Source organism: Molossus molossus, unplaced genomic scaffold (assembly GCF_014108415.1).
Source record: "Molossus molossus isolate mMolMol1 unplaced genomic scaffold, mMolMol1.p scaffold_m16_p_12, whole genome shotgun sequence".
NCBI lineage: Eukaryota > Metazoa > Chordata > Mammalia > Chiroptera > Molossidae > Molossus > Molossus molossus.
Window position 1 is genome coordinate 14836004 of NW_023425347.1, and position 6000 is coordinate 14842003.

Here is a 6000-nt window from a genome sequence, read left to right on the forward strand (position 1 = left end):
CATCCCTTTGCTCCCCACTCCAGAAGGATGTAGTTTGAAAATTTCAGAATCTGAGGGGAACACTGGAACAAAACATGTTTATTAAAATGGTTACTGTTGTAAGGCAAATGACTTTGCAAACCATCTGCAGTGTTTTCTCTGAGGTAGTCTCATCAATTTCAACAATTCTTTTCTTACACACATGCACATATGTGAGTGTGTGTGCATGCGCGCACACACACACACACACACATACACACACTGCCCTGAGATTTTTAGCCTTTGGCAAAAACAAAGCAGAACTCAAACTGTATTGTAAAGTCAAGTGCTGTGGATATGACAACTGTGGGCTGTCACCACCCAGACTCCCTTGTCACTGGCTGCCTTCCTTGGGCGAGAAGTCTTGGAAGAAATAGAATAAAAATATTCCGAGGTTTGTATGTCTATACCACAGAGTACAAAGTTGAAAGAATCTCTAAATCATCACTTCACATCTATATCTTGGACTGCTGCAGAAATCTTTTCTTTCTATAATACTGGACTCCAAAAGGTTCAGAAGTAGGACCTTGGCATTGAGCAAGTATGCAAATGGTGACAGGAATAATATCACTGGAGGGTTTCCACAGACACTCCCTGTTGTGTTGAAATGCCAAGAGCCCCCAAATACAAACAGAATATTTCATTCTTTTTCCAAAGGTAGTGCTAAGTATTTAGGGCAAGGGTTGCCATGGTTCTCTTGAGAGAAGGACATTGGACTGTTGATCAGTTCTAAAGTCTAGCACTTCAGTTCAGAAGCCAAGACTATCAGGGAATAGTCCCGCTATTATAAAGGCAGAGAGGTTCAGAGTCCTCTTTGGAGAACTGATAGAAGAAACATCTTCAGACAGAATTACAAAGTATTAGAATGTCTTTTTGTATTTAGAAGGCACACATGCTAAAACTCTGTCCCTTTAATCGTTAAACTATTGTAGTAAGGAATGCACTTTCTTTGTCTTCTTGATCTGTTATATGCATAAAAGTAAGGGACTATTCCTATTCTTGGGGAAGGAGTTGAGATACAAGTCTCTTTAAATCTTAAATTGTTAGAAAGAATAAAGAACTCTTGGACATGATTAAAATATCCCAAGAAAGGACTTTAATGGAAAGAATTAAAGACTTCTAAACTCAACAGATAGAATCAGACTAAGGATAAAATATGGCAGACAATGGGAAAACATATCTTGTTTGGAAAAAAATGGAATAAAGAAAACTGAAAGTAGAATTCTTTTATCAAAATATATGCATATATGGCAAATCATTTAATGTAGAAAGCATACTAGAAAGCAATGGTAAAGGCTAGGGTGGGGCAGGAACCAAGTGGAGAAAAACAATGGGGGACATCTGTAATACTTTCAACAAAAAGATAAAAGTAAATACTACACAATAAAACAATGAACAAAGATCAAAAGACAATAAAAAAGATTCTGTTATGGAAGTAGACTTCAGACTATCTTGTCAGGTGGAATTATGAATAAAGTTCCCCAAAGAGAGATTAAAACCTGACACAAATGCAAGATCTCATCAGAGTAAGAGAACTCAATCACAGGGTAGTTGACTCTTCTTGTTCTTCCAAGGGCAGGACATTAAAGAAATAATTATCTTGCCTACATTTTCTTAAGTCAGTTAATAAAAGAAACTCTTATTCCAAATTTAGTTTTTAGCATTAAAAAATTGAAGTAATAGGAAAAGTAGGGGAGACTGTCCATATCATTTTAGCCTTTACTTATCAAGGAAATAAATTAATAATGAAGATAGTTAAACAAATGCAGATATAATTGGTTTGGGGTGAAAAGACATACCATAGGTTTAGGTAAAAAGTAGATCTGCTTTTAAATCTCCTGGGCTCAATTATTTTCTATCTGAATGTCCTTTACCAAGTCAGTGCTTTTTATTTATTTCTAATGAGTAGTTTACATATATTCAGAATACAGTATTATTACTATGTATTGCACTAGACCAAAAAATTTGACTTCAGAAATTCTGTAGTTTTTATACCAATAAAGTCACTGAAATAGAAATATACTGTAATCATTCAAAATCTGGCAATTAACTATGTCTGCATATGGAGAGAGGGAAAGTGGTCATACTGTGCCAGTTACTAAGCAACCACTTTGTAGCACACTATCTCACCAGGCTGGGAAGAGAATAAAGAAATAATGCTCTCTTCTTAGACCCTATTAATCCCTTTTAAAGGGACACATTACCAATGAAGAGATGGCAAGGCATTTCTTTTACAAGGGGTTTTATATTTCTATGATTTTTATTTTATATTAAATTTTAATATGTCTTGAGACATAGAGCACTTTGGGAATTATAAAAGTAATAATGGATGGATGGATGGATGGATGGATGGATGGATGGATGGACGGATGGATGGGTGAATATATTAAAAATCCAACAGATCGTAATGCTCACATTTTGCCCTTGATATCCACTTAGGGATCGTCATATAAAACTAAAAACAAAAATATATTACTACTAGTTTTTAAAGTGTTCACTCATACTCTAAAAATATTTGTCTACTAAAATTTAATGCATATATTAAAAGCCATAGAAAATACAAACGTTTAGCAAAAAATAAAGACAGACAAAAGCATTCCAAAAGTATTCTAAGAGAAATATTGCAATTGCCAAGACCTAATGGGGATATGGCAATCATCCAAGACAGTGTATTTTTTTTTTTTTTGCCTGATTTACTTTGAAAAGTAAATTGGACCAATGACTTCAGAAAAATTGACCATAATTTATAGGTGAGGGTCAGCATGTATTTTATTAGCCTAAAGAATAAAATATTCTTCACTGTTTTAGAAGAATTAGAGCTGTTTTTCTTGAAGATTATTCTATAAACTACCTCATCAGATTTACCCAGGACACTTTCAAAGTGCCAGTTCATGGACTTTTTGTCATATCTAGTGAATCAGATTCTTTCTGGTGGTGCCCATGAAGAGATGTTTTAAACAAGTATCCTGGGTGACCCTCAGGCAGACTAAAGTTTGGGAACCACTTTTCACAGTTTGAAAGGTCTTCCTTAAGAGTTTTCTGATATAGCACTAATGCTTCAATCCTGTAATGATATGAACTTTCACTGTCAAGCAAAATGTATTTGCAACCTGGATTGTCCAATTTGTAGGGAGGAATAGGTACTTTTATAGATTTGGTTGTATTGTTCATAGGATGTTAAAAGTACAGGAACCCTGAGGAGTATAAAACTATGCCTATCTATGATTGTCATCTTGTTCAAGTTAATAAGAAATAATAACAATCATATCATCTTGGGAAGCGACATAAATTGTGCTGACCATTTTCACCTTGACAGATGAATAGTAGAATCTCCGGAGATTTTTTTTCTGAGAAAATCAAAATCCCCAAAGCTGAGTATTATACAAAGTTTAAAAAAATATAACCATAGACACAATGCAAGTATAACACCGGAAAGTTATCTTTCATTTGATTCTGATTATGAAAAATGTAAGTAAACAGAATGAAGTGAGATACACTTTTTCTCTTCTGATATCACTTTAATCTTTCAGATTTGTATTTTTTTGCTTTTTTTTTCTCAGTGAGAGAATAGCATGGAGAGGGGATATTTGGAAAGAGGGCAGAAACACAATGAAATTGCCAACTGTTCCTGAAATGAAAGTTTTTATGGTGGAGGGGTCCATTAGGGATTCAACAGAGGCATGTAATCTAATTACAAGAAGCTAAACAGTTCCCCTCCCCTAAGGATGGCATTCAGTATTGACCTGCTAAAAAAGATAAACACCGAACACATTTATTATCACAGGGGCTGGGGCTCACCCTGTACTGAAAGAGCCCAGAATCTGCCTGTACTCGCCTTGTATCATGTGCTACCTGTGTGGGGGCACCAGTCCATCTGGGGATGCGTCCCTCATACTGCAGCACAAACACGCGGAAGCTGGTAACATCTGTGCCAGAACTTTTGCATCCTTATAAATCATTTCCTAGCTCTTGCTGGGGCAACAAGAAAGAAATGGCTGGCATATAAATGTAAATTATTGCATGTGCTCTGGAATAGAATAATAATCAAGTTGATTTACCAGCTATGCACAGTTTCTGAGAAAGTGTGAGAGTTAGAAGTCGTTTTAATGGGGTGGAGGGGTTGGCTTTTACTGTACCGTTCACATATAATTACAATTAAAGCAATCAGTATGATTGATCACTACATTCTGGGTAGAAATCACCACCAAAGCCTGGAAATAAATGGGAGTGAGAAGGTGAAGAATTAATTTCTCACTTCATGTGAGTATAACATCTGATCTCTCATGTCCTATTGTGCCCCAAATAAATGTATTTGATCTCTACCAGAGAACAGACACCAGTGGTGTGCTCATTTCTACAGTTATCATCATGTGTTTAAGCATTTCACAGGGGTCAAGAGGAAACTAATGGGGAAACCTCTCTGACTTTGGATTCATACTCTTGAGAAGTGATGTTGCCAGGCTTGGATGGAAAGAAAAGTATCCCTAATAGCAAGGAAAAGAATTGAACTTCCCCATAATTTTGATGCCTATGAAAATCTAAATGTTTCGCTCTCCTCCCTTCTTCACCTCCCATCCCCTCTCCTTCTTCCTCTGCCTCTTCTTCTTTCCACTCCTCTTTTCCCTCCTCCTCCCCTTCTTTTTCTTTTCATTTTTCTCCAGGACTGTTCATTGTGATCAATTCAGCCCTAATGATAAACAGGTAAGTAATTCTCGTATGTGAAACACTGGCCTATCGTTAGTGTTAGATAAGCTCTATGCATAACACAATGACAGCTGCAGTCATTCAAAAAAGCACTAACTTGAACATTAAATCCATCAACACAGTAACAAGGGAACTACAGAATCCTGCTTGTCCTTGAAATGTCAGTTTAGGTTTTGTATTTAACAAGCAACGTCAGCATTGTAGGTGCAAACTTATGAAGTTTATCTACAATTTCCTAGAAGCTAGTGGAAGTTATAATTGAGCCCCTTTCCTGAAAAGGAAAGATGTCGTTATTATAGACCAATGAAAGAAATAAATGTGCACACATATAAATGTACATAGGTACATATGATCACATATAATAAGGTTCTATTGCTTTCATCACTATTAAACATTTTTAAATTAGCATTCTTAACAACTTAACATTTCTGTTATTTCCACACTTAGATACAAGAATACTGTAGCACTGTCTATTGATGTGTGATTAGACGAAATTTCATGCTTCCTGAATGAACAATTATACTTTTGGAAAATAAGATATTTGCCATTTTCTGATCATGACTCTAAAGATATCTGCTGAGGTGGTTTTTATAGGCAAGTCACCAGCTTTTTAAGATAGTTATCATAAGATAATTTTTGTGGTATGAGGCAAATTTTATATGACCTCCCTTTTGACAATTTATCATGAGGGAAAAACCCCAAAACATTAAGATGGTCCATAGACAAGGACATCGACTGTGGTATTGTTTTCAGGAGTGTAAACGATGAAACTGTTTCAATGCTCAAATACCCAGGTGGATAATTATGGGTTATCGTATTGAATACATATACAACCTCTAAACTCCTGTAAAACTGCTAACTTTGAAAACTAAATAACAACCAGGAAAAGAAATCTGGCAATATAACTATTGAGCAAAAAATGCACTAAGTAAAGGTGTATTATTGCTTCTTATGCATGCTTATGTTGAAAAACACACAAATGGCAGGAAAAGTAGAAGTTGCTTTACATCTGGTGATGTTTATAGCTTTTATCTCGATAGTTTTTGGTCCATTATATATGTAATTATAACTAAAACCGTGGGCTCTATTGCAGTTTGCATGGCACTATTGTGGCATTTCTTTAACATAGTTAAAACTGAGTATCTTCTTGAGTGGATACATTCTTTTCAAATGTAATTTTAATATGTAAGTTGTATTTTCTTTTCTTTTTTTGCTCTTTTATGCTTACCAGCAGACTTCTCCCGCCGTGGGGGTCCCACACATCGCTCCCCCAGGGCC